Here is a 10055-nt window from a genome sequence, read left to right on the forward strand (position 1 = left end):
AAAAAAAAAAAAAAAAAAAAAAAGGAAGGGAAGGAGTAGCAGTATCACCAGAGGCCTGGCATGACTTGGTCTCTGATGCCTCTCAATGCCTGTTGGTCTCCTGTACCTGGAGACCTGATGCTGTGGACCACGGCCTAGAGGTGCCATGCTTTCAAGTGTCCCTCTTTTCTCTGATCTTGTTGTTTGGCACATCCTCTTGGCCAGCTCTTGTTGATTCTCTGAAATTCAGCTCAGGTTCAGCTCTTCAGAGGGCCAAGTGGCCAGTTCCTCACAATCAAAGAGGGGGAGCTGCTCCCCGGCACTCTGTGTGGGCTTTCATTTGATCACAGACTGCACTGTTTGCTAGGCACATCTGTCGCCTCCTCCAACCTGTGAGCTGCTGAAAAGCACAGACTTGAGCTTCTGCCTCTTTGTATTCCAAGCCCTCAGTTTAAGGCCTGGTCTTGAAAGGAACTCAGTGCACACCGATGCTTCAATGCTTGGAGGCAGCACTCACTACCCTGATCCACCTCATAGAGAAGAACAAGCTCCGGTTGCCATGGTATTGAGAGCACTACTATACCTGCTGCTTTTAGGATGAACAAATGATATTCAGCTGATTGCATGTTGGCATCTGGCCAGCAGCATCTGCCGAGTCCAGCAGGACGGATGCCAGACCAACCCTGAGGCAGCAGAGATGCTTTTCCAGCTAACAGGCCTGTCTCTGTCCACCATTTCTCCTAGGCAGGGAAACTGTGGAGTAACATTAAAATGATTTCTTTTTTCCCAACTCTGGAAGTCTTAAAGGACTTTCCTTTTGTTACTATCTTCTTAACTCAGATGTCAGTTTTTTCTCCCTCTATGCATTGCTTTATCCATCTCCTCATCTGCTGCTTCTATAAGACATAGCTAATAAGCCAAATCTGGCACACTGTTTTTGTAAATAAAGTTTTATTGGAACACCGTCATGCTGATTATGTGACATAATACCATAGATGATCAATTTAAAAGAGGTAAGGTTTATTTGGCTCACGGTTTTGAGGTTTTGGCCCATGGTCACATGGCCTCATATCACTGAGCTTGTAGTAAGGCAGAGGATCATGCAGGAGCCTGTTTACCTTATGACAGATTGGAAGCAAATAGTGAGGGGTCCCAGTACTGGGATTTGAACCCAGAGAGGGCTGAACTCCTTTTATTTTGAGACAGAGTCTTGCTTAGTTGTTCAGCCTGACCTTAACTCTCAGTCCTCCTACCTCAACACCCCCCCAACCCCCGTAGCTGGAATTACAGGTATGTTCCACCAAACCCAGCTTATGTGTTGTTTTCTAATGAGTAAAATAAAAAAGCAAACAATATCATTTCCCTATTGGAAAAGTGGATCCACTGTTTTATATTTCAGTTCCATTTGTTCTAATCATATCACTGATTTGAATTTATCCTAAGGACATGATTCTAAAAGCACAAAAATATTTGTACACACAAACATTGATTCAGATTCCCCTCTTTGCAACAGAACAGCTAGAGATGGGCTCATTCTCAAAGGACAGTGAACAGGGGCCAGCGTCCTGGATGTTAGATGGTTATTACCCAGCAATGCAGTGAGAAGGTCAGCTATCAACAGCAGGCCAGTTGGGCCCAGTATGGCGGCTCTGGCCATCAGGGCCCTGTTGCTTATACCAAGGAGTGATGGGTGTGTTTGGAAACACTTCTCCCTTCTTACTCTCCTGCAAAGCCCTGCCTTTTCCGGGGGGTGAGGGGAATGATAAATAATTTTTTCCATGTGTGTTTTTCAGAGGAATTGAATCAAGTGTAAGTGTGTGTGTGTGTGTGTGTGTGTGTGTGTGTGTGTGTGTGTCTGTAGAGATTTTAGAGTTGTCTCTTGTGTTGTAGAGGTCCAGAGTCTACAGTCTGCAGGGCAGGCTGGCAGGCTGGAGAAAAGGGAAAAGTGTGCTGCTGCTGGAGTCTCAAGGCTGACCATAGCCAGAATTTCTTTCACCTCAGTGAGGTTAATCTTTTTACTAAGGCCTTCCACTGATTGGCGGAGGCCCACCCACATTATGGAGAGCAATCTGCTTTACTCAAAATCTGCTGATTTAAATCCTGATTTGATCTTTAAAAATACCTTTACAGCAATATCCAGATGCACAGGTCCAAATATCTGGGTACAAAGGCCCAAATTGACACATTAAATTAACAGTCACACGATGTGGCGCAGTCCGGGGAATGAGGCATGGGTTATAGCAATCAAGTGGGGCTTCTGGAGGGCTCCTGAGGAGGGAGGCACACTGTCGCACGTGGTGCTGTCCCATCCCCATCTTTCTTGCCTGAAAGGTGAGTCTATGGAATGTGAGTCACTAGCAACCCCTTTGTTTTTCTTTTGAGACAGGGTCTTGCTATGTTGTAGAAGCTGACTTGAACTTACTATGTAGCCCTGGCTGCCCTCAAACTTGCAGCAATCCTCCTGCCTCAGCCTCTCAAATGCTGGAATTACAGGTCTGTGCCACCACACTTGGCTAGCCATCTTGAACTCAGGGAAGAGCCCAGGAAAGCTCACAGCATGCAGCCCTTGCAGGTACCTGCTTGGGTGTGTACGCCATCTGGACCTGCCCACTGGGCTCTTCTTTAGGTAAGACAAACAGAACACTGTGTCGTTGGGCATCTGTTTCTCATGCTGTGTTACTTGTGGTCAGGCATTGTGTCTGGCTACTCACCATACTATGTTTTGGCCATGCAGAGCTCTCTTAGTTTGAACATTCCTGAGCCTCCTCTGGGCTGTGAGGCCTCCTGGTGTTCCTCCAGGAAGCTGTGTTGGCCTCAAAGGGATCTTCTTTGCTTCTCAGAACCTCTGCTGGCAGAAGGCATAAATCAGGTGGGAGAGACTGAGGCTATGAGGGCATACATAGCTCAGCGGCTGCATCACTGAGCATAATCCAGGGAGGACTGGCTAGTTGTGAAGTGGGGAGTAGGCCATGGTAAGGCTGGACCCAATCCTAAAGGAGATAGGAAGTCATGGCTGAGTTTTATGGATGTGGGGAGGTCACACAATCAAATTTAAATATAAAATATTCTAGGTGGATACTACTGTGTTCTCCAGCAGGCAGTTTATCATTTAAAATACTATAACCCTGCATCTGTGGCAGTGTCCTTGGTGGTCAAAGAATTCATCATTTCTAGTCCTTCTCCTGAGCATGCAATGGCAGTGGAGGTATTCAGTTCAGAACGCAGGAGGTGATGCTCTTGCTTTCTTTCCTGTGTTTAGAATGCATACCAGGTACATAGGCCCAGTCCTGGTTCCTGAACCACAAGGCAGTTTCACAATCTAGAATTGTTCAGGTCAGGACATCATCAGGAAATCACAACAGGGAGGAAGATCTGGGGGAGCTGAGACTGCACAGTTTAAAAAAGAAAAGACCAAAGAGGATGTCATTCCCCTGTGTGTAAATATCTAGAGGTGGAGGGAGCAAGAGGGGCTTCTCTGTGGGGCTTCTGTGTGGCTTCTGGACTAGGAGCAAGACGGATGAGCCAAAGCTGTGGCCAGGCAGGTCTTTGTCCAATGCCAAGGACATTTTCTGAATCGAGTTGCTCTGTGAGACCAGGAAGCCTGGGAGGAACCTGGAGGAGTCTGGGAGGAGGCTGAGGAGCGACCCAGCTAGGGGTGGGGAGGACAGAGCAGGGCCAGAACTCAGTACCCTTGGAGCAGGGGAATGGAGTCATCAGTGGCCAGAAAGGATGAAGCCATGCAAATCAAAACAGGACACCAGCAGCAGCAACAATAAACACTGTGCTATCCAAATAAGACCCACTGCAGAGGCTGCATTCGGTCAGGGCAGTGTCCGCTGGGAAAGGTGGGTGTGATGTGGGTGGTTTCACCGCGTCCTGGCCCTGGAGAGGAGAAGTCTAAAGTCAGTGCCTCAGACCTACACTGGCCTGGCCGGGAGACTTCCAGTGGAGGACACCTGCAGCTCTGGTGGCCCCAGGCATTGCCTGGCGGGTGGTGGCGTCCTCACCCCTCTCTGCTGACATCTGCACTGGGCCTCTTTCTGCTGCTGGGTCCACATTTCACTCTTCTCTGAAGGACACAGGCAGGTCCTCTTGGATGAAGGGTCACCCTACTCTGCGTTTCATTAGTTACATCCTCATTAGTTACATCTGCACTGAACATTCCCAAACAAGGTCACACTATGCCCTGACCGTATCTTTCTTGAAGTTTGGAGGGGAGACTGGGGGTAGACTCGAGTTTTAACTGGGAGTCTGAGGCCCATCCTGCTGAAGACTCAGCAACCTAAGAGTCACACCTCACCTGGGGATGGCGCTTTCTGATCACTTGTCTGATTTTGTGTATTTTTCTCTCCTCGCTTTCCTATCAAACTGGCCAGGATGGAGAGCACTGCTGCCAATGACTTGGCTCCTCCCTGAAGAATAGGGGTGGGAGCCTGGGGTGCTCTGGATCCAAGCAGAGATGGGGCTTGGGGCGGATCCCGGGGCAGGGTCTCTTCCTTAGAGTGTGCGGTGGTACTGAGGCCGGTTCCATCACAGCCTGCCTGGCCGAGCCGCTGGTTTGTGGGGAGCTGCTCCCTCCGCTGGTCAGAGCGAAATCAGCTCTTCTGTCAACAAGGGTTGTCTCCTTGGGTCACAAACTCAAAGAGCCAGAGAGAACCCCGGAGGTCATCAGGTTCAACTCGCGTCCTTGTTCAGATGGAGAGACTGAAGCCAGAGATAGGGAAACTCAAGGTTAGATTAGGGGCTTGGACTAGACATGGGCTGTCCTCCCTGCGTAACAGGGCCAGGGAAGCATCTCTCAGCATCCTGCTGACATCCTGGGGGTACAGAATGAAGAACAGGCAGGGCTCCTGAATGGGTGCACACAGCTCAGTGCAGGGCACAGACTGGAGAAGAAGAGGGCGCAGATGGGTGGCACCTGCTTTCTCACAGACCCCGACCTTCTGACCCAGAGAAGTGCTATGAGCACTAACAAGCTCAGGTACCCCCGACACCCCGGCCCTGCAGATGACCCTGGCTTTGCCTTGTTCCAAACTCCTAGAAAGACCTTTTGTAAGAAGAGCTTTTGTAAGTCCAGCTTTCTTTATGCCTACCGTTCCTGCTCCTGTGCTTCAGATGGAGTTTCATGGTCCACTCGTCCTCCTCACATGATGGTGCTGTAGGTAGGGTAAGAGGACTACACCAGCTGGAAGACCTAAGTGTCCAGCAGCGTGAAGGCAATGTGTGACCACTTTTTCCTCATCTCAACTGTTCACAGAGCTTGTTGGAGAGAGGAGAAGCAACACGCTCTGTTCCCGTGGTCATCCAGCAGCCCAGGCCGGCCATCATGAGCACAGGGTGTCTCGGTGTCGAAAGGAAAGCACATGGCCGGTGGCACCAGCAGTCCCGTGGGCCAGGCTAGGGAGCATTGGTCTCAAAAACCACCCTGTTCCAAGGTGAGGGCTTGAAAGACCAGGAAAGGATGACAACAAGCGAAGGCCAAACCTGAGTTAGCTGTGGATCTGATGCAAGACGGGACACCACAGTCCACATCTCACAGACCTCAGGGCTGCTCCAAGAGGTCCAAGATAGGGCTTCCCACAGGTCGCTCCCTGCAAGTGTCTGCATGTGGCCGGAGATCCTGGTTTTGCCAGTTTTGGTTCAAGAACGCCCCCGGGGCTTTGCTGAGCCTTCCTTAGACCATGTGACATGCTAGTATTCTTCACCCCACCGACCATCTCTCCCTGTCCCCTTCACTCAAGGCAGACAGACACTGTGGCCTGCTGGTTCTCCTGGCCTCCTCTGGCTTCCTCCCTAGCTCCTTTCATAGGACCCCCAGGCCTGTACTGTCGTTTCCCATCTTTTTTGTCTTGGTGTCTTCACTTAAGAGGATCCACCCTCCGGAAAGCCTGGTCCTCATAAAGCAGAATTTAAAAGAAAATCTGTTTTCCTTGCTGAAAGCAGTCTCCTAGCTTTTGGCAGCTCCCCATTCAGGTTCTGCCCTGCAACTGCTGGCCTCTGCTCTGTATAGATAAGGTAAACAACAAAGTTCTTGCTAGCAGAGGCCTGTGATGTCCTGGTTTCTCAGGAATCTGTTTTCCTTCAAAGCTAAGCTCCCCCAGCACTGATAAGACAATTCCTGTAAATGAAGTCCTATTCCTGTAAATGAAGTCTTGTGGCGTTTGAGGACCTATATGTCCTCAAATGGCACAGACAAGGTTGCCTACTGTGTTCCTATAAACAAGGTTTTATCACATCTTGAAATTCCTGATATTTGGCTTTCAAGGCTATACTGTAAAACTGTCACTGAGTTTAAAAATTGTTTTGTTCTCTACTCTTTCTTTTTAGATAGCAGTCCAATTGAGTCAAGGCACACCTAATAAAATTCTCCTCATTTCCTGTGGTTTCTCCTGTCTCTTTCATCCCACAGCCCTCACGTCTCTGGTTAGGGCCATCTAGTGTGGGCAGTGAAGGCGGACAAGTAAAAGATGCTCTGTGTTGGGTGTGATGGCGCATGCTTGTAGTACTACCTACTCCGGAGGCTGAGGCAGGAGGATCCCAGGTTTGGGGTCAGCCTGAGCAATTTAGCAAAAATAAAATTAAACAAGGACTGGAGATGTAGCTCATCGGTAGAGTGTTTTCCTAGAATTCGTAAAACCCTGGACTCAATACCCACTACTGTCCCTCTCCAGGTGCTGGGTAATACTAGGACTCCTAATTTCAATTATTCCTATATGATATTCTAAAGGATAAGCTCTACTGTAGTAAAGAATATAAGAACAATTAATTTATGAACAAAATTCAATGGGAAAAGTAGCAGGAAAAATGCTACTCACTTGGAGTCAGAAAAATCTGTGTTATGGTTGTTATTTAAAATTTCCCCAAAAGGCTCATTGTGTTCAAGGTATGGATGCCAGCTGATGGGCTCTAGGGATGTGACTGGATCAGAAGGACTCTAACTTCCCCAAGTGGATTAATCCACTCACGAGTTCATAGCTCAATGGGCTTATTAAGGTGAGTAGTCTTGCTCTGCCCCAACTTCCCACGTTTCTGTCTCACCACAGGCCTAAGAGCAATGGGTGGGCCCACCATGGACAAAACCTCTGTAACCATGAGCCAAAATACAACTTCTCTCTCTTTAACTTGACTTCCTCAGGTATTTTGTTATAGCAACAGAAAGCTAACATGATGTGTTAAAGAAAAAGGGCAAGTAAAGGGGCAGATTAAACTGTTAAAAACTTTTAGAAAGGGGGGAAATAGCAGAGGGAAATAGAGTCCAAGAGGTCCAGCCCCACCTGCAGCACCACACAATAGAGTCCAGCAGCCCTTCCTTATTCTGCTGTGACAACCCTCTCTAGCAGGTTCTTGAACCACACGTTAGCCATGTAATAGCTGTAGGCATGGAGATTGACTTGCTTCTGAATTTGTGGCCATGAAGCCAGAGCTGTGATTATCTTTGGTACCTTATAAACTCAGGACTCCAATAACAGCACAGAAGAGCTGTGCTCAGCTTCTCAGCCCTGTGGATAGTACACACACTCAAAAGAGGCACCCTGGGCTGAGGGTGTTGAAAGAACCTCTACTTGGTCTAAACACTTTGACATATTCTTTCATGGAATAAGGAATTGAGGCAGATAAGGTACAGTGGCTACTCAGGAGGCTGAGACAGGAGGATTGCAAGTTGGATCCAACCTGGGCAACTTAGCAAGATCCTGTCTCAAAAATGAATAAATGAATGTCTGAGAATGTCGCTAGTGGTAGAGCATCCCAGACTCTGATCACCAGTAACTCTCTCTCTCCCTCCTCAGAAAGAAACTGATGCAGGAAAAAATCTTTGGACCTGAAAATTTCTTTTTAACTTGAAAGGGCAAATTAATTTAATCTTTGAACTTCCATTTCCAATTGGGAACCACTACTATACATTACTTCTATGGAACTTTGCAGCATCTTACTGTTGCCATTGTATTATTGGAGTCCCCTAATGTTGTCATTTCATCTCATAGTGGAATTTGTGGCGAACTCCATCGGACCATATGGAGGGGAGCTCTAGCTGCAGCATGAGTATTACAATCTAGTTTGGGGTCAAAAATTTGTAATACTTATGCTGCAGCTTGATCTAGATCTCTGCAACCAGACAAAACAAAAAGAATGACTGTTAGCCGAGATTCCCCAATTCTTCCTTAATGTTGGGAATTAGGAGCCTCAGAGTGGAGGCCAAACCATGCTTTCTTTCAGAAGCCGAATACCAGGCATCCTGGAACCAAGTTCCTCACAAAGGGAAGAAGAAATAAGGAATCTGGTTACATATAACACAATTACTCTCTGAATAAGATGCCTTCCAAACCTTGAAACTTTCTGTATTGCAAAAGTGAAACCATGCACTGAAGCTTGGTTGTGCTAAGTCAGTCCCAGGGAGGGACCCTGGGAAAAGTGGTCCAGTCATCTGCTTGGACTTATATCAGGGAAAGGGGCCCATAAGCCATTGGCCAAAGGTTCATTTGGATTTGACTCCTGACTGGCCCACCAAATTGTACCAAAGCAGCACATTTCACCCACTATGTGTTACACTACTTACTGGAACAAGTTTTACACAAGAGTGAGTTTACTTCCAAGTTGGCCAAGTGTTTAGAAATGAGAAAGCCTCAAGTTCATCTCCCTGAGGATAGCTTTTGGGATTATTTATGAGATAAAGAAGCAGGCTGGTCTGAAGTGTGAGGAAATCTATTTGGAGGTAAGGAAAAGTGAAATAATCGGCGGTCTGTATGTATATAATCGAACCTCATTACATAGGACACATGCTTAAAGATGGTGATATTAACACACTGTGAGGGTGGAGTTATTGGCCCTCAGATGTCAAAAGGTCACCCACTGGACAAGTGTCACTGTCTAGTATGGTTTCTTAGCCTCAATATGGAAAACAGATGTAAGCTTGTTCTTGAGCCTGCTGACAAATCTGAGCTCTCAAAAGGGGACCTTGATGTTATCAACTTTTAGTGTACCAACTCAGCATGTTCTACTGGAGATAGAATAGAGTGTTCATGAGTAGGCATATGCTATTCAGAAGAGGCCTATTAGGACTTATGCTGTGGCATAAGGGGGAACAACACCCAGGCTGGGACCCTTAAGTGAACAGGGAGGTTGCATATATACATATGTATAAAGCAAGCTTGAACACGAGCAGGGTCAGACTTTCTGTTTGACTTTGGGTAAGAGAAGGGGCCCTGAAGGACCTAAATGAGGATGTCTGCAGAAGGGCCATCATCTGGAGGCTGTTGGGTAGACTTATCCCACACAGAGCCACTCTGAAACCAAAGATGTATCTTCCAGGGTGGCCATGGGGTGCTTAATGTAGGCTGGCTGACTCTAAGGCTTTTGGGGCAGCTACGGAAGAATAAAAATTACCTCTTGGGGAGCATCAGGCCATTCTCTCTTGTATCACTTGTGCAGGCCCAAGTGAAGGGCCAGTGGTTTCAACTGGTTTGAGCTACTTTCAAGTTCCCAAAAAGCAACGTACTTAGAATTGTTGGTAAGAACAAGTGACTAAAAGCAAGTGAAGCGAAAGGGTTTATTCAGGGTTTTCTTCAGTTTCTTTGAGCGGTCTTTTCAAATAAAGTCACTTTCTTGGCCTCCATATCCTGTCTTTCGAATTGGCATGTTGTGAGGGCGAAGTCAGGACCTTAATTCCGGTAACAATAGAGGAACGTCAGAGCTTGAGCAACTATCAATCTAAATCCCTGTCTCATTCAATGTTTACAAATCCTTCTGAGGAGCAGGGGCCCTAAGAATAGACGCAGGTGTGCGTTCCAGAGGGTCAGCCGAGCCTCAGTGCCTGCGGACAACGCCTAAACTTTGAAGGGTCTGGTGCGACTGGGTCCGCAGGTCTCAGAAGGACCTGTGCTCGTAAACGGCCACGTTACCAGGGTGGAATGGTGCGTGCCGGAGCAGATTCCTGACCTCACAGCCCTCGAGCCGCCGTCGGGTTCCGGGTTTGGTGTCGAATCTGCCGACGAGGACCAGCGCCACGGCGAGCGATGGGGAAAGTGCGGCTGCGCGCGCGCCGCGGCGTTTACGCGGCGATTTCATCATGCTGGGGCTGG

At 47.9% G+C, this 10055-nt stretch overlaps 1 long non-coding RNA gene across 1 annotated transcript in view; it reads left to right on the forward strand.

Moving 5' to 3' along the window:
* LOC104865000 overlaps positions 1-1244 on the forward strand; it is a 23779-nt gene extending 22535 nt beyond the window's left edge. Inside the window, exon 4 of the long non-coding RNA XR_781039.2 lies at positions 347-1244. This is a non-coding gene — a long non-coding RNA (uncharacterized LOC104865000). The remainder of the gene's footprint in view (positions 1-346) is intronic.
* Positions 1245-10055: the final 8811 nt, after the last annotated feature.

The sequence above is a fragment of the Fukomys damarensis genome, unplaced genomic scaffold, assembly GCF_012274545.1.
Source record: "Fukomys damarensis isolate Sample0158 unplaced genomic scaffold, DMR_v1.0_HiC HiC_scaffold_4, whole genome shotgun sequence".
NCBI classification, from domain to species: domain Eukaryota; kingdom Metazoa; phylum Chordata; class Mammalia; order Rodentia; family Bathyergidae; genus Fukomys; species Fukomys damarensis.